The 24,898-nt window shown below is 38.6% G+C and overlaps 1 long non-coding RNA gene across 1 annotated transcript in view; it reads right to left on the minus strand.

The window, feature by feature from the left end:
• Positions 1 to 2,234: 2,234 nt before the first annotated feature.
• Positions 2,235 to 24,898, minus strand: part of LOC309632175 — a 66,566-nt gene continuing 43,902 nt past the window's right edge. Inside the window, exons 3-4 of the long non-coding RNA XR_014246769.1 lie at positions 14,167 to 14,314; positions 2,235 to 9,022 (exon numbers count right to left, since the gene is read on the minus strand). This is a non-coding gene — a long non-coding RNA (uncharacterized lncRNA). The remainder of the gene's footprint in view (positions 9,023 to 14,166; positions 14,315 to 24,898) is intronic.

Raw genomic sequence — 24,898 nt, forward strand, 5'->3', positions numbered from 1 at the left:
CCTTTTGAATCCATCATTTCTATCTTAATTTCACAAAAATAAAGGACTTAAAAATTATGCGCAGGCTGAAAACTAGGAATCCTGATTGGAAACCAAGGTCTTGATCTTGCAGAAGATCTGTAACTATTACTTTCGGTGGACCCAAGCCTGAACCGACAGTGAGTTTTTCTGTTAGAGAAACGTAATCTGAGTGTCAAATAACCAGTTTGCAAATTTTGGAATTCAACCCATTTGTTGAATAATCAAATTCAATACATTGTAATCTTAACATTTCAGGATAATTTATCATTTATATTTCAAACTACAGTGTCCATTTTGCTGTATGTTATTTGGTAATCCAATCATCGAATATTTACTTAACACCTCCTATGTGCAAGGCATTATGCTGGTGGTAGGGAGGGAAGCAAAATGGACATGATCCCTGATGTTACAGGGTTTATAATCTAATTTAGACCAAAAAAAGCACCAAATTAATACATAACTACAAACTGTGACAATCCATATGAAGGCAAATGGTCAGTAAGAGATGAGGAAGAGACGTTTCTCTGAGAAATTAAGAGTAAGTGAGAACTAACCTTGTGAAGGGTTAGGGAAAGGACATTCCTGGCAAAGGGCATACCGCAAAGCTCTGGGGTGGGAAAGAATTTGGTTCTTTCAAGAAATGGAAAGAAAGCCAATATGAGCAAGGGCCGGGGGTGGGGAGCTGAGGAGAGAAGCCTTGATATGACACTGTGGAAGAACACAAGGGCAGAACCTGTGGAGCCTTGGAGATTGAAGGGGACTCTGAATGCAATGGGAAGCCCCAAAATAGGGGAGTATGCAATTTACATTTTTAAAATGATTATTCAAAAGGTTAGACATAGAGAATAGATTAGGTGCAGACAAGAATCATGTCTCTTTCTCAATCTCCTAGTCACAGAAAATGACAACATCCAATCTACAACCATATTAATGTAGTATATTTAGTTACTCCTTTTAGATAATTATGAGTTCAACATCCCACACATTTTTTGTTTACTAGGCGACTCTCTCCCAAGGAAACTGAAATATTTTCTGTTCAGGCAGTATAAATTCTAACTCGCACTGAGAAGGAAGACCAATGACTATTTCTGTGAAGAAGAAGGAGTAAAAATAATTGCCTTTTTATGCAATGTTGCGTTCAGAATGTTATCTCTATTTCATAATCTGGGGAAACTATGCACTTCACTGAGGATGCTGGGACAGAAACAGAGCCAGAATTAGACATTCTCTGTCTTGGCCATTTCTCTGTTTTTGTTGCCCTGTACTATTTCCTTCTGTGGAGCATATAGGAGCAGGCAGCCAGTCCTCCTCATCATTCTCATCAAATTTAAGTGTAGACTTCGGGCAAAAGTGAGTATATGTAACTGGTTAATACCTGGAAAAATAATATGCTCTTCTCGGGGCTTCCCTGATGGCGCAGTGGTTAAGAATCCGCCTGCCAATGCCGGTGACACAGGTTCGAGCCCTGGTCCGAGAAGATTCCACATGCCGCGGAGTAACTACGCCCGTGCGCCACAACTACTGGGCCTGTGCTCTAGAGCCCGTGAGCCACAACTACTGAGCCTGCGTCCCACAACTACTGAGCCCATGCACCCTAGAGCCCGTGCTCCGCAACAGGAGAGGCCACGACAATGAGAAGACCGTACACCGCAACTAAGAGCAGCCCCCGCTCGCTGCAACTAGAGAAAGCCGTGCACAGCAACAAAGAACCAAAGCAGCCAAAAATAAATAAATAAAATAATAAATAAATTAAAAAAAAATAAAAAACTTACCATGAATGTAAAAAATAAATAAATAATATGCTCTTCTCTTACTGCTCTGAGAACAGGACCATTGGCATGGTCAGTTCCTGGTATCCAACAGGGGAGGGGGCGGGAAATTAGTATATCTTAAAGAAGGAATGCAAAAGCAGAAGTAATAGCTTCTGGCATTCAAAATAGAATCATGCAGCAATCCAGGTTATTTTCCAAGTACCTTATTCCAACCAAACTCAAAGAGCCCATTCTCACAAGTTTTGTTTGTTTGCTTGTTTTATTATGGGATGTTGCTCTGAAATGTTGGTAGTAGGATATTACATCAGGGGAAGTAAACAGAAAGCTTACTTTTTTTAGTCCCAGGGAATTGTAAAAAGAAGAGAGAGACCAAGAGAAAAAGAGAGTCAGTCAGTTGAGCATGCATTCTGATTTCTCCTTTCAATGAATTGCGTTAAATCCATGGTTCTCAAACTTTAATGTGTCTCAAATCACCTAGAGTACCTGTTAAAGGCCAGCTGCTGGGCTCCACCCCCAGAGTTTCTGACTCAGTAGGTCTAGGGTAGGACTCGAGAATTTGCATTTCTCACAAGTTCCCAGGTGATGCTGAGGCTGCTGGTCCAGGGACCACTGTGTTGAAAAAGTGAAAGTCAAACCAAGGGCAGAGGAGTTTGTCCTTGATTTTTATGTAGAGCCCTGAAAAGAGACCATTTCAATGACTGACTCCTGCTGAAACCTGGTGAGCAGCCGAATCTCCTCAATTCATCCCACATCAATGGGGACACATAAACCACATCTCTCTTCCCTTTACAACAGGCACCTTAAGGAGAGAAACAGGATGGGGATAGCTCAGAGGTTGACTATTTTTTCCTAGAAAGACATAGCATTGCCTAAGGGACTGTTTAAATTCCCAAATCTAACTATTCTTAAACTATATTGGACACACTGTCAGGTTTCTTTCTCTTTCATTTTCCTTTCTAATAACCATGCCAGGTTTCACATGGCCTTCTGCGCCCCCTTTTCCTTTTCCCACTGGCTGGAATGTGGAACCAGTTGGTATGGTAGTGAGCCAACTTCAGTGGTGTGAATCATAAAGGCAACATCTTCAAGAATGGCAAAGCCACAAAATAGAAGGAGCCTCAGTCCCAGACACTGTCAAGCCACGTTATAGACCCTGGATTTTACCTGTCATTATATGTTGGGCCCATTTGATACAGCAGTCTGTCTAATCTGCATCCTAATTGATACAAATGGAATGAGAGGTATGAGTCGTGTGAGAATAATACATAAAGTCCTTGCAGTGAGTGCTTAAGTTGTATAAACACATTTTTCCTATGTTACACCCTTCCACACTGACTGGCCAATGATCCATCCAGGGCTTTGGTTAGATGAGTCCTTCAGCGTTTCATTCTTCTTCTCATTTCCAATTTTTCTTTTCTTTCTTGGATGTTTTTTGTCTATCACTATCACATTTTTTCAGGTCTAGTGATCTATGTAATTTCACCACATGTTTTATTAGTATTTCTTCTGGCTGCTGTAGAGTTGTTAGAAATGGCTCAGGCATTTTTTATACCTCTTAATACTTTTGAATATCTGAATAAGTAAATAAATACTCAAAAGTGTACACTTGTTTTAAATTGTCATTATCAACCTTTCACTTCTTTGTGAAGTAACAGGTATAATTTATGAATTAACAGGTATGATTTTGATTAAGGTGATAATGTGAAAATTACATCTAGTTGAATCTTGGGGAAACATACCTAAGAATGTATACATGTATTTATTATTTACTTATATATGCATATTTATTTTTATATATTTACATATATATCCCCAAATTTCAAATTTACATGTATGTATATAATAAACACAAAGATAGCTTCTAGTGAATAAAAGAGCCTATAAAATACGTTCTTGGGCTTCCCTGGTGGCGCAGTGGTTGAGAATCTGCCTGCCAATGCAGGGGACACGGGTTCGAGCCCTGGTCTGGGAAGATCCCATGTGCTGCGGAGCAACTAGGCCCGTGAGCCACAACTACTGAGCCTGCGCGTCTGGAGCCTGTGCTCCGCAACAAGAGAGGCCGCAATAGTGAGAGGCCCGAGCATCGCGATGAAGAGTGGCCCCTGCTTGCCACAACTAGAGAAAGCCCTCGCACAGAAACGAAGACCCAACACAGCCAAAAATAAATAATAAATAAATAATAAATTAAAAAAAAAAATGTTCTCAAAAAAAAATACATTCTCAAATCCCTATTCATTTAGTAGTCAAATATTTTAATCAAGGTTGTCTCTTTGTAAACTCAACATGCATTCATATAATGTTAAATATTTTAAAATTTGGGTTGTGCTTTCCAAAATAATGTATTATTTGTTAAGAAAAAAAAGACTGCCCAGGCATTGGCTCTCAGAATGTAGGACACTATTCAGTCCTGAATGAATATCAATTTTGAAATATTTTTGGTTTATAGAATATAATAATTTTCAGAATAAAAATTGCTCAAAATAGCCAGTAAATACAGTTAACCCTGGAACAACACAGGTTTTAACTGCTTGGGTCTACTTATACACAGATTTTTTTTCACTTAATATAGTACTCCAAATTCCTTTCCAAACTGTCACATCACTGACTTGGTTTGGCCAAGATAAAACAATTTTAAAAGCACACACATACATCGCAGTTTATCTCCCTCCTGGATCAGCTAATATTATACAATACTATTCTGTACCTCCCTCCATTCGAAGCACCAATAGCTCTCTTGCCCAAAAAAAAAAAAAGAAAAAAAAAATAGAGCTTAGTAAAATAAGTACTCATAGCATCATTAATACAAAATTATAAAAACATGGCAAATTTATTTAAAACACTTTAGAGTGCTTTTAAATATAGTTTCAGAAGAAGGGAAAATGTGTCTGTATTCTATTAAACTCTAATGCTTCAGGAAACCACAAAATGATCATTTATCACCCTAGCTAGCTACTGATCATAGAAATGGCATAAGAAGCCATGACTAGGAGAATGAAACAATGAACCTTTGTGACCAAGTACAGGAACACAGCAGACCCAGATCATAGGCATTGCTTGGGAGCCAGTGCTCAAAACAGAGCCAGTAGTCAGAAGTCAGAAGAGCCACTGTGAGTTATGGAGCACACACATCCAGAGTTCAAAGCAAGTCTTGAATCACAGAAAAAAACAGAGGCCAAAGTAAGGCACAGAATCAAGAATCAAGACAACAATTCAGAATCATACATATGTAGCACCACACTGTCCATTGATCCATTGGTCATCTGAGTGGATCTAGTTGCAGCAAGAATAGTATGTGTTAGCTGCAGGTAGATCATTCCCAGCCATTCCTTCCACCATAGTGGCCTCCCAGAGACTGAGGATGAAACATGCCATTCATTTTTCCCACTATCCATCAGTTGGGCTTCAGGAGGAAAGCCAGACTAATTACAGACCAAAGAAAGAACTTACATTTTCTCTTTGTGTCTGAGTTGTACTGTGAGTTAAATTTCTACCCTGTTACATTAGCGATTGGCTGGACTTTAAGCAGAATTAAAGGTTGAAGCAAATGTGAAATTAGGCTGAGAATATCCAGCTAGTCAGAGAAGGGCTAGGAGACAAAATTAAATGAAAAGAACACACACCCCTTTTTTCTTTTTTACAATTTTATTAACATATAATTCACATACTATACAATCCACACATTTAAAGTATATAATTTAATCGCTTTTAATATATTTACAGACTTGTACATCTAACACCACAATCAATTTTAGAACATTTTCATTACCCCAAAAAGAAACCCCACCCTGCTTAGCCAGCACTCTGGGCAACCACTAATCTACTTCCTGTCCGTATAGATTTGCCTATCTGGAAATTTCACATAGAATCGTACAATACGTGGTCCTTTATGACTGGTTTCTTTCACTTAGCATGTTTTCAAGGTTCACCCATGCTGTAGCATGTATCAGTTACTTCATTCTTATTAATTGCCGAATAGCATTCCACATTTTATTTATCTATTTATCAGCTAATGGGCATTTAGGTTTTTTCTACTCTTTGGCTATTCTGAATAATACTGCAAAGAACATTCATGTACAAGCACAAGCTCTAGTGTGGACATATATTTTCATTTCTCTTCTGTATACCTAGAAGTGGAATTGTTAAATCATATGGTAACTCTATGTTTAACTATTTGAAGAACTGCCAGACTGTTTTCCAAAGCAGCTGTACCATTTTCCATTCCCACCAGCAGTGTAGGAGGGTTCCAATTTCTCCATACTCTTGCCAATAGTTATTATCTGTCTTTTTTATTATAACATTCTACCCCCTGGTTTAAAATCTCAAACAGATCTTCTGGATATTTGGGTCTGGTAATTGAACCAGCTCCCTGGTTAGAGAAACCCACTTACAAAAGGCAAAACTGAGTACACACATGCCTAATGACCAGCGGGAAAGAAAAGGTCAGAGCCAGGGCACCCAGTCCCTTCTGACTATAAACACAAAGGAGGTCTGACATTGACACTGCTTCTTCTTCTTTTTTTTTTTTAATATTTATTTATTTAATTTGGCTGTACTGGGTCTTTGTTGCGGCACGCAGGATCTTTGTTGTGGCATGCGAGATCTTTTTTAGTTGCGGCACGTGGACTTCTTAGTTACAACATGCATGTGGGATCTAGTTCCCCGACCAGGGATCAAACCCTGGCTCCCTGCATTGGAAGCACGGAGTCTTACCCACTGGACCACCAGGGAAATCCCGACACTGTTTCTACTTGAACTTATTCAAGCCATGGTGAGGGCAGGACACGTAGATGTGAGAAGATGAGCAAAGGTTGAATCATCACTTGAAAGTTAACTGGGTGGGGGAATATGGAGTCAAAGCTGAACTCTACCTTCTCTCCTCCACTCTCACTTGGTATTTTTCCACCAAAGAGTACATACTGAGAACCTTGGGGATCTTCTCTACCTTTAAAGTTCTATGATTCCACGATTTTCTCCCTGTAAGTGCAATTTATATTGACTGTGCTATGTATCTCTTTTATAAACAGAAGACTTTGTCTTAATAAGATTCAGTTTAAAGATTTTTAATGTTTATTTAGAAACATTTTTACTTTTAATGATTCCTGAATCTTGTCATAATATTATAACTTTAGCATTAGCATTAGTATTTCCTGGAAGTCACTAAAAGTTCCTGAAAGTTCACCAAGAAAAAAGGTGAATATGGTTAAAAGGGAAAAAATAAAATTTATTCCTTGGAAGTACACTGATTACTTATTTAGCTAGTAAGAGAATTGTGTTCTTTCATCCTTGAGAATTGTGCCATGGAATAAATTAATTGCATTGATTTGCAATATAATGACCACATCTGAAAATATAGGAAAAAAATTATAAGGATGGAGGATTCAAACTAAGGAGGACCAATTCCATACACAATACCAACCAACCATATTAGAAGATGTTAGAGGGTGTTACACATGCTCTTCCTTACTTAGCATGGAAGGAAATTGCAATTAATATGTGGCTAGTAAGGCAATTCCTGGGCCCTAAAGTTACTGGTTCTTCAAGTCAACAGATATTTGTTGTGCATCCGCTATGAGCCTGAAACTTTGGTAGCTTTGTGGCTGCCAAAATAAATAAGACAGAGTCTCTGCTGGCAAAAAGCAGCAGAGGCCTTGGCCTCTGCCAGGCAGATGCAAACATATTATCCAGCTGCAATACCCTGGGACCATTCTACAGCTTTGATAGTAAAGGAGCAGAGTGGAAATAATGAAGAGGGGTGATTTACAGTAACCTCAGCCAGAGTGAAAGAACAGGATATGGATGGCAAAGGAATAGGGAACGTGACCAGTGAACTCAGCCTCATAAAGAACATGAAGGATTTCACCAAGCAGAGAAAGGCAAAGGACATTTGTGAAAACACTCTAGTGGGAGAGCAAATGTTTTGGAAATTTATAAGGTTTAACCATATAAAACTGTCAATAGTCAACCACTTTTTGGCCTAGAAAAATAGCACATTCATATGGCTCCAACTAATACAAAATAATCCCCACTGGTGTGTTGGGTGAATGTTTTGGAGAATTAGTTAGAAAAGTAGTTAGGGTCAGAGTAGAAAAGGCCTTGAATTGCCTTCTAAGTTTCAACTTTATCCCATAGGTGATGAAGGCAGTCAATTCAAAAAAGGAACTTTAAACAAATACCAATAAATGTATTTTTAAATGTTTAAATAATTTTGGGTTTAAAAGAAAACTATGTATCATTTTCAGTACCACAAGTTTAAAAAATCTAATGATAATATTCAGTGCAAATAAGGACTCAGGGAAACAGGATGCTCCCATACACTGCTGCATGTGTAAACTGGAATAATATTTCTGGAAGGCAATCAAAATACCCTTTGACCAAGCGTTTCACTCCTAGAACTGTATCCTAGGGAAACGGCCATGGATATTAACCGAAAAAAAAAAAAAAGAAGTTTAGCTACCAGAATATACTTAATGTCTAACAATAGCAAGTTGGTTAAATAAATCATGAATCACCCTTATAACTGAACACTATGCAGCTACTTTAAATATTTAGAGGAATATTTAATAACATGGAAATGCCTACAAAATTTCTGTTACATGAAAAAAATTAGGTTATAAAACAGTACATGTATCAGAGCTCTTAAGAACGAGGTCAGACTCACTGGGTTTGAGTTTCAGAGCCACCATTTACAGTCGTGTGACATTGAACACGTAACCTATCCTCTCTGCAACTCAGTTTCATCATCTGTAAAATGGGAATAATACCAGTATATATGTCATAGGGTTGTTGTAAAAATTAAATGAATTAATATACATAAAGCACTTTGAAATTTGCTTGGCACATAATAAGTACTCTCTAAAGTTAGTTACTGTTAATATCTATCTAAGAGTTAGTTATTGTTAACATCATTAGCACTTGTTGCCAGTAAATTAATTCAACTTTTAAGCTAATTTAAGAAGTAAAGCTGGGAAGACAAACCACAGGGCAAGAACCACACCCAAAGCACTCTGCAGAGCTGGTCCTGTGAAGTCATCACCACAGCTGCCAAGCACTGACTGACTCCATGGCTTGCACTGCCAAGTCCTCAGATGTTGGACACTGCACACTGCCCCAGAACAGCTGTCTTTGCTGCCACTGGAAACCGGATGCAGCTGCCATCACTGCTGGGCCGTGGTCAGAACGGATTCTGCGTCATCCCTGCTGCTTTGAGTCACCAGGTCCTGAATCAGAGCCTAGAGAGGATGCATCTGCTTGGTTGTACCAAGTCCCCAGTTCCCAGATATAAGGTAGAGTGAGCAAAGGAGCATTGAGTGTTTTTATCATATAGAAAAGGCAGATTAAAAAAAAAAAAAAAAAAAAGAAAAGGCAGATTCTACTTTGTAAGTCAGGGGATTCAATACACTTAGCAAATCTATACATTGGGCAACAAAAGAAAGATATAAATGATCCCTTTGGTGTTTGAAAAATACAGATATAACCTGAACATATTTTACTTGTTTAGAAAGAAACAACTAAAAGGATATATATCTATATATCTATATATCTATATCTATATCTCAAAGTGTTAATGATTAATTTTTAATTGACCAATGTGGCTGATTTGAATTTTTTATCTTCTGTCTCTGTAACTTTCCAAATCTTCTATGACATAGAAAAGACCTTTTCTCTTTTCAAACAAGACTAGGCAATATCCAATCTCTATTTTTGAAAGAGAATTGAGTCTTTCTTAGATTTGGCCATGGACTGGGAAGCAGGCAACTAGGTCAGGTGGCCGCTGTCAGCCTAGAGCAGGCCCTTGCTTACCAAAGCCTAGACCAGCACCATCAGCTTGATTCAGAAGAATATTAGAAATGCAGAATTTCAGGCCCCATCCCTGATCCACTGAAAGCAAAGGAGAAGATGATTCAAGAGATATTCTAGAAGTATAACCAGCAAGGCTTGACAAATGATAGTGTGAAACAAGTCATGAACGATTACAGACCTTGGAAGTATTTCCAAACTTGGAAGAAGGCAGAGTCATTAACACAAATGGGTCACTGGAACAGGAACCAGTTTTAAAGGAAAAAGATTAATGTAGTTTTAGATGTGTGAGGTTTGAGAACTTGAAAGATGGCCAGGTAGATATAACCAGCCTGGTACATGTAGAATTGGGAGCCAATAAGAAACATCAAGATTGGGCTTGGAGATTTGAGAACAATCTAAAAAAGGAGGAAATAGAAGCCATAAAACTGGATAAGAGCATGCAAAGCAAAAGAAGAAACCCAAGCAAGATTCTTTGTTAATACCTATATTTTGGAAACAGGAGAGAAAAGGAAGTCAGAAAATGGATGGCCAAAACTAACGTCAGCAGATTACAGTGTCAAAGAAAGCAAAGGAAAGATGTTTCACTATTATTCAATTCTTCCCTCCTTTCATTACAAATTAGGAGTGGTTTACACAGTTATACTTACATTAAACTTGACAGTGATGGATTAAAGAAGATCTTAATTCTTGAGACACAGAATGCCCAAAATATAAGAGAACACTGATGCTTTAGATGTTATAGTAATAGGTCTCAACCTCAGAGGATATCCAAAGTTTCTGTGACTTTTTAAAAAGTTTTTGATGAAAATTTTGTCATTTTCACAGTGTTGCAAATTAAATAAGACCATGACTTATCGTTGTTTTATTCATCCATTCATTCAGCAAACATTTATTGAACACTTACTATGAGCCAGGCACTCTTCTGGGTTTTGAGGATATAGCAATTAACAAAACAGACATAACCATTTGCACTCCTGGGGCTTACATTCTAGAGGGGAAAGAAGAAGATATTATAGATAATAAACAAAAGAAATAAGTAAACATATTGTATGCTGAATGGTAATGTGTTATAGAAGTAAGGAATATAGGGGTGGGGTGACAGTTGCAATTTTAAAAGAGGTGACATGGAAGTCGCCACTGAGAAGACGAATAGACCTGAAGGAGGTAAGGCAGCCACTCTTGCAGATACCTGAGGGAAGCACCTTCCAGGGCAAGGCTGAAGTGGACCTGAGGGTCAAGAAGGCCAGTGTGGCTGAACTGAGGGAGTGTAGGGGTGGGCAGGAAAAGAAGACTGAGGAGTAAAGGCCATCGAAGGTTTTTGAGCATGTAAGTGACATTATCTGACTTGGATTTTAACAGAATCATTGGGGCTGCTATTCTAAGAACAGACAGAAATAGGAAAATCAGATAGGTGGTTACTGTGAATACCGAGGCAAGAATAATGGTGACTCAGACCAGGTACCTTTGACAGTTTTCTCTCTTTTCAAATAGCTACCTTTTTTGTTTTTCTTCTAGTATATCGCACTACAGTGGGATGCAGGAGGGCGGAAAGATTGTGTACATAGCAGGGACAGGAGTGCAGAACTCTCAAATCTTCTAGTTACATAATTTTATATATCTTCACATTTATCTTTAGTCACACAGAACAAAATGTATATGCAACTTAAACATTTAACTTAAACATTTAATGTTTAAATAATTAAATCTTCTAAATTATTACAGATTCAAGGAAATGTTTTAAAAAAACAAAACTAAAAACCATTATCGTCACCCTGTCAATAAATTTATATTTAGGCCAAGGTAACAATAAAAGAAACTGATAATTTATTTTAAAGACATGAGCAATATTTTTGAAATATAGAGTCACTAAATAATGACTAGTTCTGAAAAGTGTCATTTTAAACCTTCCACTCTTTAATGCTGTAATTAAAAGCAAAATGAAAGCGAGATCTAGAGAGTACCCACAGAGACCTGGGTCACATCAGGACATGTAATTTGCCTCTTCTATGGATCTAAGACCAAAGGCTCCATTTATTTGCTAAGATTAAAAGGATAAACTGATTATTTCTTATTTTAACATACAAAGGCAACTAAGTCAAGTTAAACATTGATTCAGAGAGAGAAGAGCTGTCAACACTATTAATATTACCCTAGATCTGTAGAGTGGTTATTATTTACAAAGCACTTTCACTACCATTATCTCATTTGAGCCTCAAAATAGACTCATTAGCATCATTGTTCTTAATTTACAGATAAAGAAACCCAGACTCAGAGAGTTTACGGGACTTATCCAATGGCACCCAACTAATTAGCAAGTGCTAGAGCTGGGATCGGAACCCTTACTTCCTAGGTCTTTATACTTTACCAACTTGTGTTTTTTCCCAGATATAGAATTGTGGGAAAAAATGTTTTTCCTGTGCAGGAATTATCAGTTCAGCAAAACCAAAGGTGGTAAGCAGTACCTATTGAGAAGTGCCAGTTTGGGAATAATTGCCTTGTGGTAAATTCTGTCATCCCTATTTAAGGTTAGAGAAACCAAGGAAAAGAGGTTTGTTAAGTCAAACACTGGCTCTTTAATTATTCAGGGTCTGGTTTGCCATTTAGGCATACCTTGGTCCCCCCCTCCCTATCCCCTGTTCCCCCGCCCCCCCTACCCCGCCCCCCCCCCCCCCCCCAGAGTTTATGGCTGGCTTGCTCTCCTGGCCTGCTCTTTGGCACCTCCACCAGAGGGCAGGCAGGGCAGGAAGAAGAGCATTGGTGACCTGTTTGATCAAAACGCTGGAAGAAGAAAACTTAGATCACTATCTTAATTTAAGCTTTTGCAGCCTTTCTAGATTTCAGTTATGAATGAAAACTTTGCCACCACAGAATAAATAATGTAGCAAAATGATCAGAACTGGAGACTAGAGTTTCATTATACCGCTCTATACTTCCACTCTGATTTTTCTAAATGATCAATATAAAATGTTGAATCTTTAAAAATATAACACTTGGGACCTCCCTGGTGGCACACTGGTTAAGACTCCACGCTCCCAATGCAGGGGGCCCAGGTTCGATCCCTGGTAAGGGAACTAGATCCCACATGTGTGCCAAAACTAAGAGTTCGCGTGTCACAACTAAAAAGGCTGCGAGCCACAACTAAGGAGTCAGTGAGAAGCAACTAAGGAGCCCTCCTACCACAACAAAGACCCAGAGCAACCAAATAAATAAATAAAATATAATCTTTAAAAACATATATAACACTTAAAAACATGTAGGGAGGGACGTCCCTGGTGGCTCAGTGGTTGAGAATCTGCCTGCCAACGCAGGGCACACGGGTTCGAGCCCTGGTCTGGGAAGATCCCACATGCTGCAGAGCAACTAAGCCTGTGAGCCACAACTACTGAGCCTGCACTCTAGAGCCCGTGAGCCACAATCACTGAAGCCCGTGTGCCTAGAGCCCATGCTCCACAACAAGAGAAGCCACCGCAATGAGAAGCCCACACACCGCAACAAAGAGTAGCCCCTGCTTGGGCTTCCCTGGTGGCGCAGTGGTTGAGAGTCTGCCTGCCGATGCAGGGGACACGGGTTCGAGCCCTGGTCTAGGGGGATCCCGCGTGCCGCGGAGCAACTGGGCCCGTGAGCCACAATTACTGAGCCTGCGCGTCTGGAGCCTGTGCTCCGCAACAGGAGAGGCCGCGATAGTGAAAGGCCCGCGCACTGCGATGAGGAGTGGCCCCTGCTTGCCGCAACTGGAGAAAGCCCTCGCACAGAAAGGAAGACCCAACACAGCCATAAATAAATAAATAAATGAATAATTAAAAAAAAAAAAAAAAAGAGTAGCCCCTGCTTACCGCAACTAGAGAAAGCCCGCGTGCAGTAACGAAGACCCAATGCAGCCAAAAATAAATAAATTAGTTAATTAATTAAAAAAAACATGTAGGGAAATAGATGGGCAATGAACAAGAATAGAAAATTCACAAAAGAAATTCAACTGGCAGTGAACATGGAAATATGTTCCATTTCACAGGCAATTAAAGAAATACACATTTAAAATAAGAAACTGCCACCTTTCATCTGTCAAATTAATGAATATTAAAAATGAGAATTATTCATAAGGGTGTAGGGAGACAGGCATTTTCATATATGATTAGTGGAGATGTAAATTGGTACCATCTTTCTGGAAAGAAATCTAACCATATAGAGAGATTAATCCTGACAGAAGAAAATCAGAGTAATTTCCTACTACTCCAGTTGGAACTAAAATCTGGTTCTTTTTCCTCTAATCAAGTGAGCCCTTACATGGAGAATACAGACTCACGATACATGATAAAATGAAAAGCAAGCTTCATGCCACCTCCAGCCCTCTGCTGACTCAGTGGGATGGAAAGATGAGGGTCGCTACCCCAAGACAGAGTAAGGGTTATAACTCTCACCACTCCAAGAACAGAGGCAGAGCATACTGACAGTGGAGAGAATTGGGAGCATCTGGATGTCTGTGCGTCTCCCAAGATCACAGGGTCTGCCTCAGATCCACAGGAGAGGAAAGCAGTGCTTTCTCTAGGTTCCCGAAGTTGTAACACATCATACTGACCTGCATCCTATTGTGCAAGGCTGTCCTGGAGAGAGAGAGAGCCCAGGGGTCTGATTTTTATGGGACTATCCAGATACAGTTGAGTGTCTTGTCAACAATGGCCAGACATGCATGGACTGGACCACTCCTGCATCCTCGAATTACATCGCTGTAAGACAGTTATGGTCTTAAAGGTCAAATACAACATTTGCCCCTAAATGCAAACTATTGTACTGTAACAGAGTTGCTTGACCTTGCTTATAACTTAACACCTACTAGATTGAGCTAATTTAAGAGATAGCCTGATGGTGAAAAGGAGAAGGAGTCTTATTATATTAATAATAGAAATCTGCTTGGAAGGCCTAGGTCCCACAAAAAGAGCGATTTTCCTGAGTTCTCCTAAGTATACACTCATCACAGTTTACAGTAAGGAAAAACGGAAAGCAACCTAAATGTCTAATCGAGAGTGTGGTAGGTGCCTATTAACTATTTAACAAAAATGGAAAATGCTTGTACTAGAATAAGAAGTGAAGATGCAGAATACAGAGGTTCCAGTTCAGGGTAAGCTGACTCCCTCCTGTCTTTCCCACTGAATGGAGATATAAAATGGACAGAATGCATGACTGCTCTAAAATGAAACAGCAGTAGTCAGGTTGGAAAAGAAGATGAGAATGTCAAGTCCTGCTAAATCAGCAGTGAGTTTCCTATTTTCTTTTCCCTCCAGTATTTCCTAGCCTGGACTCAGGGCAGCCTGAAACCGGAAGTGGGAACCGGTCCTGGACAGAGAGAGCTCCAGAAGAAGGCTCTAGTTATGGCCCAAGAAACAGAAAGAGGATGCTTTTCTGTTTCTAATGCTCAAAGAAAACAGAAGAAATCACCTAGTTTTTAAATCTTTTTTTTTTTTCCATTTCTTATTTTTTTTTCTGTTTCAGCCTCCAGGCAATCTAGGAGTATCCACAGCTGCCACTGTGGCAGAAGCAAGGGGCCACAATGCCTAAAACTCTGAGGGAGAGGATCTTTATTGAGAAGAGAAGCCAGTTTGGGGTTTCAGGGAGGGTAATCACGGTACCAGAACTGGACAGTGGACATGATATTGGCAAACTGCCTGTAAGAAGATACCATGTGAAGCTGTCACAGGTAACTGGAAATGTAAATCTAGTTCTCAGAAAAGAGGTCTGGGCTGGAATTATAAGTTTGAATCATCTGCATTTATAAGTTATTTAAAGCTAAATACTCTAGATGTTTTCTCCTATTACTAATAGCTAATTACTGAGATTTCCTTGCAGCATTCTTTAGTATCTGCTCCACTGCCAAAGTAAAAGATAAGACCATTTATTACAATGCTAAAGATGGAGTCTATAAAGTACACAGGATTTTATTTGGTCCCAAGATCTGGGGCCTGGCTCCTAAACCAGCAGTGCTTAGACTCTGCTTGCAATCTCCCTAAAATAACTTTAAAAAACTTTTTATTCCCTCACATATTTTAAAATTTGCATCTGAATTTTTTCATCAAATTTAAATAATGGCAAAAGATGTGATTTCGGGTGTCTTGTAACTACTGGCATGTTTAAAATTAAACTATTAAATCACTCTTAAAAACAATCAAGGAATGTAAATACCATAGAGATTTCATTCCCACCATCTTTTACATTTCAAAAATATATATGAACAAACTTTTTTAATTGTCAGAAACTTCATTTCTTTTTCTCCTTGAACTCATACTTTCATTCCATTTTCCCCACAAAATTTTAACCTAATATGCCATGTTTTGATGCTTGAAAATCTTTGATTTATCACTCTATCATAATTTTTTGCAATAAAAATATGCATACGAATTGAAATATTCTCTGGTTCTATAATGCTGTGTTATTTTTTTCTTCTGTAGTTAGTTACCATTACAGTTATTAAATAGATAAAGATGATCAAAGAACATAAATGACATATTTAAATAAATGTTAAATATGGAAAGTTAAAATTTTATTGTAAATATATCTTTAATAAGATAATGGGGCCTTTTTTCTTTTTTGTGTGTGAATTCAATTCAATAATGGTATTATAAGTATGTGTTACTTTATTATTATTACTTTATTATTTATTAATATTAAAGTTATGCATCCATATGGTTTAAAGAATCAAGTTGTCCTAGAAGACATATAACAAACAAAAGTATCATATGCTTCCCCCTATTTCCCGTTTCCAACAGGCAACGACTTCTATTTTTAACTCCATATATCCAAATAACATACTTATATTGCAATTTCTTGATTTTGAAAAGTTTTAGTCATTATTTATTGACACTCCCCTAAAGCAGATGAGGTTTCACTTTTTTAAACTGAAATATAGTTCATTATCTCTGTTCTTTGGGTAGGTTGAGCTATACACTGTGTTCATTCTGTTTCTTGGTATTCCATCATCACTATTACTGCAAAGGGGGAGGGGTGAGGAACTATAGCCTTTCTTGTGCAGGAATGGTTTTGATTTTTTTTTTTTTTTGAAGATTCTTCAAGGCTTCATGATTATAAATAAATTAACACCAGAAAAGAAATAAATTGAAATATAGTTGATGTACAATATTATGTTAGTTTCAGGTGTACTACATAGCGATTTGACATTTGCATACATCATGAAATGATCACCATGATAAACCTAGTAATTATCTGTCTCCATACAAAGCTATTAAAATATTATTGACAAAATACCTTATTCTGTATATTACATCCCCGTGGCTTATTGATTTTATAACTGGAGGTTTGTACCTCTTAATCTCCTTCACCTATTTTGCCACCCCTCACACACTCTGAAGGGGCCTTTTTTCAATTAGTTTATGTATCTATAGGTTAATATTACTTACTGCCAGAATTTAGATATACATTTTGTTTTGTTTTGTTTTGTTTCAATGTAAGCTCTGAAAAAAACTTATTCACATAAATGAGAAGATGGAACTGAAAGGAGTTTTATTATAGCAATAGCCTACAATTATTTGAACCTCTTAAGAGTTACAGAACTAAAATCACATAGTAATGGATAATTAAAAATATTTTTCATGAGTCACCAACTGACGATTCAATTAATTCCTCCTTTAATTTTGTGGAAAGTAAAGAAGTGAAAACCTCCTGAGTTTCAAAAAGATTATTATAATTATTCCTCCTGCTCACTGTCGACACCAATAATTTGAATTCTCTGGCACTTCAGAGGTTCTTCCACCCACAGGGCAATGTGCTGTAACATCTCAGAGGAAGGGAGGCCTTTCTTTCTTAATGTGGGAGCTGGAGGGGATGGGATTATGCAAGGGGAGGTGAGAAAGGAGACAGCAGCACAGTGAAAGGGTGTCCTCAAGCAGATCAGTTTTAAGGAGAATGAAGGAAGTTGAAATCCAGAAGCTGAATCCATCCTGTAAATCTATCTTGCCCCTTAGAAGTCTTTATGCACCCTTAGTTGTTTTAAACCAACTAGCATTTCCTTTCTTTCATCTTACCCCGTCGTGGGGGGAAAAAAAAAGAGGTAGGAAAGAAAATATAAACCTGAGAATATTTTTTGAGGGTTGTAGAAAAAGAAGAGTCTGATCCCTAGGGATCAGGAAAATTCTTCAGGGAAGGGGGTTGGGTGGGGAGGAGGAGGAAGGAGTGGTAGGTGTCCATGGGTGGGGCAGACAAGGGACTACTCCTACCCCCGGCCCCACAAAGGTAGAGTCTTGAGATAAGGTCTCTTCTTCTGGAATCAGCACCCTGGTATTGCATTTCATTTATTCAACAAACATTTTGAAGGCACTTTCAATGTCAGTCTCTGTGCCAGGCCCCAGGGTACAAAGACCTTTACACTCCTTGTCTTCAAGGAAATTATACCAGCTGCTCAGGACTCAGGGTCTTCACTGAGGTGCTCTAGCCAGCCACCCTCCCTGCTTCCCAGCAAATACTTCTCCACATCCTCCGATTTCTCCCCGCCCCCTCCCTTCACTATTCTACTACCACCAAAAGCTGTATGATCTCATTTCCTCCAGACACTGTTCGGTGCTTTCTAATGCAGACTGGGTCATGCCATAGTGGGCACTGCAAGTAGATGGGTTACAGGGATGCCCAGGATAGCTTTTCAGGCCCCCAATAATTCAGGGGGGGAGGGCTGAGACCTAGGCATTAGGAGGCCACAGTTCAGATACCTCTAGGCAACAAGAAGCTTTTTACAGTGTGCTGTACAAATATTATCATAATTTTATGTGTGCCCTGGTGTCAAATATGTTGGGAAGCATTGTAAACTACTTTATCAAAGTATGAATCAACAGGTCTGAGCAGAAGTCCAAATGCACTGCCTGGGAGCTACATCTGGCCTGCAGACATCCTTGGTTTGGCAGATACAGTGTTGACAACTTAAAAATAATTTGTTTTTGACATAAAAAAACTTTATTGTTCAATACAATATTACATACTTTGAACCTTATATAATATTTTAATTTCTGTAGAACTCATTACATGCATTAACCTTGTATGACATTTTAAACTTATTTGAAATTGGTTTGAGCTCCCCAGAGGGCATATTACGTACTTTGGAGCTGAGATCATAATATCCATCACTTGGTTCCAGTAGAAAGCTGTATGCTGTCACTTTCGCTTTCAGTATCTTAGATGTCTGTAATAGCCAGTTTGAGATCACTGTCAACTGTGTGTGGCCTGTAGCTGTACCGTGTCCATGTGCATATTACAAAAATACTTGAGATAGCTAGTTAGATGATTAGAGTACGGGCCAAACACGCCTTCCCCCCACCCCTCTGACACCCAGGAACTACATCAGCCCCTAGACTTCAAGAAGGAAAGAGAAGTCCAAGTTGACTTAGATTAAGTTTCTGTCACCTCTCATTCTAAGATTAAGTTTCTGTCACCTCTCCTTCTAGTTGCCTTCCAACTAGGGCTTATATAGAAATTAAGTTCATAGAATTACCACCCTATAAAAAAATAAGATAATATTTCCTGGATGCGCAAGTTTATGAAGATTCATCCTTGCTGTGCCTGTTGTTTCTCCCTATGAAAGCAAACTGTTTTGGGACTTGCATTTTTCTCAGAATTACACTGCGAACATGTAAGTAAAATGTCTAATAACTTTACAGAGTGGTTGAAGAAGTGTAAACAGTAGTTACCTCTTCTGCTTTAACTAGGTTTGATAAGGTTTCACAGATTTAAGATGCCAGTGACAACTGCAGTTTGAGAGAAGGGAAATTATGAATTTATTAAGATTATGGAGGGGAAAAAAAAGCTTCCTTTTCTTTCCAAGTAAAATAAAAGAGTATCAAGAAAGGTTGTTGTTTTAATGTGGTTCTTTCTAGTCAAGTAAAAATAATGTTTACTGTGAGTTTTTTGCATTTTTGGAGCCTTTCTATTGTAGGTCGTAGCAGTTTCAATAGCGTTAAAAACAATTTGAATCAACAACTCGTATAATTAATCCTATTTTAAAGCTGCTCCATGTTGAACTTTTCTTTCTTGGGTTATTTATACATTGGTTATCGTAACATACATTTACAGAATGCCTACTCTGTGCCAGGCATTATGCAAGGTGCTGAGAGAAAAGGACGAACGAGATACAGTCCTCTCCCTCTAAGAGCTCTCAGTGTAGAGAAAGTGGACAACTGCACTGCAGTGCGGTGACGAGGTGCAATTCAGAGTAGGATGCAGCATGCAGTGGGACGCGCGTGGGAACGTACCAGCAGAAGAGCAAACTGGAAGAGTGGTTAGAGATGAAAAAAGGAGATGGTGGCTGACTCTTAAAGGATGAGTAACAGTTTCCCAGATGAAAAAGTGAGGAAAGTCATTCCAAGCAAGAGGAGCAGTACGTGCAGAGACATATGGCGAGAAAGCAAGGTGCATTTAGGGAGCTAAAATTTGGTTCAGCATGACCAAGAAGTTAATTTGGAGTGTGGAAGAGAGGGCTGGTAGATAAGGTTGAACAGAAGGACGGATGTCAGGTCATAAAGAATCTTTTATGTCATGCTGAAGGTTTGAATTTTATTTCCAAGGCAATGGGAATTCATTGAAGTCTTTTTAACAGAAGAGAGCCACAATCAGACTTTTATTTTAGGTCAGTTTGTTGGCAGAATGGAGAATCGATATTGGAAATACAACAGGTGGGAGCTGGTGCAGTCATCCAGGTAAGAAATAATAATGGCGTGAGCCTAGGTGGTGACAGTGAAGACAGAGAAAAGAGGAGGCAACTGAAGATGTTTAGGACATAGAGTCAGTAAGATCTGATAACTTCCTGGATGTGAGAAATGAAGGACTTTCTGGTCATGGTCATTATAAACACTCGTGAAAATGTTTGATCTCCTTTATGGTGTGAAGTTCAGATTAAAACAAATAATACTCATTCTTACTTTTGAGTCCTAAAATTCTTCATTGAAATCTTTTCACCCTCTTGAATAAAAATGATTTTGATGGTCTAGTCTCAACATTCAGTACATATTTTTCCAAATCATAAAACCACTATTTGTTGAGAAGGTGACCAAAAAAAAAAAAAAAAAAAGGGGATGTGGTTCTTTAGAAATGCAGCAATTTCACGTCTCTGTCACCATAGTCTACTACACCTGTTTATACACCCACCTCCTGTCATTATTAATAGTCCTTTGCTTTTTCAATTTTCCATTCAAACCAAGTTTTTTTTTTTTTTTTCAAACAAAGTTTTTAAAAAATAGGCTGACCACCAAACTCGGCGAGTCACTTTTAAAGTCATTGTAATGACTGGTGGAGTTTCGGTTCTCAAATTTGTTTTAAATAATGAGTTATCCTAATGTTTAAAAATTTGGTTGAGGAATACCATCAACCTTCTTAAATGTATCAGAGAAACGCAAGGGAATTGTCATGCAATATGAATTTAAATTTAGGACTCAAATCATGTATTATGACAGGTGTGATTTGAAGGAAAGTGTTCTCGCTAATGTCAACTTGCACACATTTGAATCAACTGGGAAAGGCACTGCTCAATGGACTTTATAGATACCAATTGTAAAACATAATACTGCATTAGTTAGAAACTAATGGATACAGATATAAGTTGTAAAACAAAATATTGCATTAGTTAGAAACTTTGCAAGCCTATTGAATACAAGCTCATTTGCAAGCTCATTATCACATGAAACATATTAGCATGCTTTTAACTTGAACCATTTTTTTCTCCATATGCCCTTAAATTTAATGTTAAATTGCTGTTGTTATAATAAAATATTTAGAACTCTATTACCAGTGGTACTTAATGGTAGAACTCAGGAATAAAGGGAAATAGAGTTTGGGAAATTCCTGACTTCACTAACAATTCCATAAAAGACTCAATGTCCAAGACAGAAATTTGGGCCTTGTTTTAAACAATAGATTAGTTCCTGTAACTTGAATTTATAGAAGAAGTCATGGAGATTATCTTGCTCAGCGCTCTAATATGAAGAAACTGAGGGCCAAAGAATTATCTGATATAACTAACAAGAGAAAACTAGTTGGTAATGGCCCTAGGGTCTAGACCAGAGCTCTTCTCAAGCATCCCTGCCTGTCTTTTCCATGACCTTATCACCACCTTAGTTGGGCCAAAGAAGTTTCAACTAGAAAAGGAACTCTTTTTCATAAAGTTAATAACCCGCCTCTAAATTACATTATATTTTATCAAATCCTGCTTTTCATATCTCTATTCAGTATGCTTAAAGGAAAATACATTCAAACAATCACACCTGTCGAATTTGAACTAGAAGAGATTAGAGATTGTGTGGAGATACAGCCTGAATTATTCAAAAGAGTGAAATTTTTTAAAATTTAGAATATTCTGTTCTTTGGAGTAAACACAGTAATGAGACTATGAGCTGACCATGTCTTGCTCATAAAGATTAGAGATTCTGTTTTAATAACTGGATATGGATGACAGGTAATCAGCATATCACAAGTCTAAGCTGAGTTGTTCTACCTCTCTCTACATAGAAGGGCTCTAAAGCACATCCAGCTTCTATCTAGTTTGTGATTTTTCAGAAGTTCTAATTATGGTGCTACTGTAATTGTGAAAAATCTCCAGCAAAGAGAAAGTGGAGGTCTGGCAGGAAACTGCATCAGAGGCTTTCAATGGAGCCCCAAACAGGAACAAACTCAATCTAACTCCTTGTCTCCCCCTATCATCACGGACTGTAAAAAGAGAAGGGGAGATAGTCATGTTAACGACATGACATATAAGAGTCCTTGGATTTACTGGGAACCTTGCTATTCATATGCAATATTCAGTTGTAGTTACTTGCTTTCTGGCCGTTAAATTCCTTTTCACACATTTGTGCTGAGAGTGCTTACAACTGAGGAACACTTGGCTGCTCAGTGGTATTCATTTTCATATGGGGTGGGTGGGACCCTGGGCCAAAGGAAGTTCAAGGCAATAAAACGATTACTCAAGCCCTTGAAGCTGAGACATTAGTATCAAAGAATCAGGCTATTCACTGAAGAACTAACCTTCTGAGTCCTAGTCATGTACTGACAACCCCTTTCACAAAGTGATGGCTACTCCTAGTCAATAAGGGAAGGGAAGTAACATCTGAGCACCTGCAATGTGTTTTACATGTTTCCACATTTTCACAACAGCCCTGTAAAAAATGTATTACCCCACTTCACAAACGAAGGGACAAGTTCCGAGAAATGAGCAAAGTTGCTCAGGATCATACAGCCAAAACACTGGCCTGTCTAAACTCAAAATTCAAGTCCATTCCACCATTCTCTGCTCTTTCCCCAATCTAACAAGAGGTAGAGGATCCCCAAATCTCCATTTGGAATAAAAATATATTGTAAAATCCAATTTCCTTTGGATATGGAGAGAGTTGGCCTTGCTATGATGCCATATTATGTCTCTGTTCACTTTATCTGCAAAATCTGCTGGCTACCCTTCACTTCAAAGAGCCAGAAAGTATCTCTATGATTAACTAACTCTAGGGTGGGGCTTTAAGAAATGCAATTTGATGATGACTGTGGGAACATCTGCTTCACAGCCATCAAGCCAGACCTAATCCTAGCTTCATTGAACTGAGATTGTCAGGTGCCAAGACAAGTGATGACAGGGGGCCCAGGCAGATGTTATGACAAATTAACAAGGGAGGCTACAGGCCAGGAAAGAGTAATAAAGTGTTTGAAGCATATGTTGAAGTATAATTTCAAGTCATCTAACATTGTTGACTGAAAGAGGTTGTCAGAAAAGTAACCCAGTTTTGACTGAAAGAGCCATAGAGACAAGACAGCTGAGTTCCCAGCAGGATCTGGCTTTGCCATCAGTAGCTTCACTGCTGTCTAGCTAAGCATGTGGGCTGGCTTTCACAGGCAGTGGGATTGTGTAAGATGGAACATAAGGTCATGGCCAGTTTGCCAGAGCCAGTCAAGTGTGATCTACATTTAGAAGAAGAGGAAGAATTTCTGGGCCCTTTCCCCTTAATAGGCCATAGGACAACCTAGGGTCAATCAGAATGACAATGTCGTGGTTTTACTTACCCTACGTGGAAACTGTCTCTAGCACTACCTAGGTCACATTTTTATATTATTCAACTTGGAAAATGCTCTGCTATTATCAGTAGCAGAGTATTTTCATCGTATTCACAGAGGTGAATATTAAAGACTTGCCTAATTGTGACAATTCACACACATTAGGGTACATTTTATCAATGTGAGTTATCTCCCAAATATGCCGATTGCAAAATGCAATGGTGTATTGAAGGGGCCAAAGAATAAATGTGGTAAAAGATAAATATGTAAAAACAGAAAGGTTTTTACCAAAAACTGAAGGATGTGCAAACAGCATTTTAAAATGTGGGAAAAAAAATGTTCACTATCACAGAGGCATCCTACAATCCCACCTGATGGAGTTACCAAGAACTTGTTTTTTGGGGGGTAAAACTGACAGAATTTTAAAAAAAAAACCAAAAACCCAAGATGTGCAAAATAAAATTGCAATTAGTTCACACTTTTTGCCTCTAATATTAAAAATTACAATATTGAATGCAATAAAGGGTACAGTGGGATGGGCTTTCTCATACTCAGCTGATAAAAATATAAATTGCTAGGAGCTCTCTTGAAAGTCAAAATTTCAAAAGCCTTAAAATGTTCATATGCCTCTGCAAGTACAGTGGTACCAGAAACCTGGGGGGTGGGGCAAAGCGATCTGTGTCTTAACAAGCTATCCAAGCGATTCTGATGCACATTTAAGATCGAGAACTACTGCCCTATGGGCTCTCACCCACTCCCATTGCTTACTGACCATCTGTAGAGAGATGAGACCTAAATCGATACCTGTACCCAGATGTCTTTTCTGAATTCCAAACCAACAACTCACTTGGCATTTGCTTTCTGATATCTCATAGATACTTCAAAATAAACATGTTTAACATTCAGTTCAGATATTTCTTCCCCAAATATTCTCTACCTCCAGTGATCCCAATCTCCATAAACAGCACTATCACTTCTACTCAAGAAACCTAAGTGTCATCTTTGACTCCTCCCACTCTCTTCTACCTAAGACTGTGGTTTTACAAGAGGAGGAAGAGACAGAGAGAGAGAGAGAGAGAATAGAGATCTCTCTCTTCCATGTGAGGACACAGTGAGAAGGTGGTCATCTGAAAGCCAGGAAGAGCGCTCTCTCCAGGAACCAACCCTGGTGGACCTTGATCTGGGACTTCCAGCCTCCACAACTGTGAGAAAATAAGTTTCTATTGTTTAAGCCACCCAGTATTTATTATATATTTTATTATGGTAGCCTGAGCCAGCTAAAACAGATGTCT

This window comes from Balaenoptera borealis (assembly GCF_965194805.1).
Source record: "Balaenoptera borealis genome assembly, chromosome: 7".
Taxonomy (NCBI): Eukaryota; Metazoa; Chordata; class Mammalia; order Artiodactyla; family Balaenopteridae; genus Balaenoptera; species Balaenoptera borealis.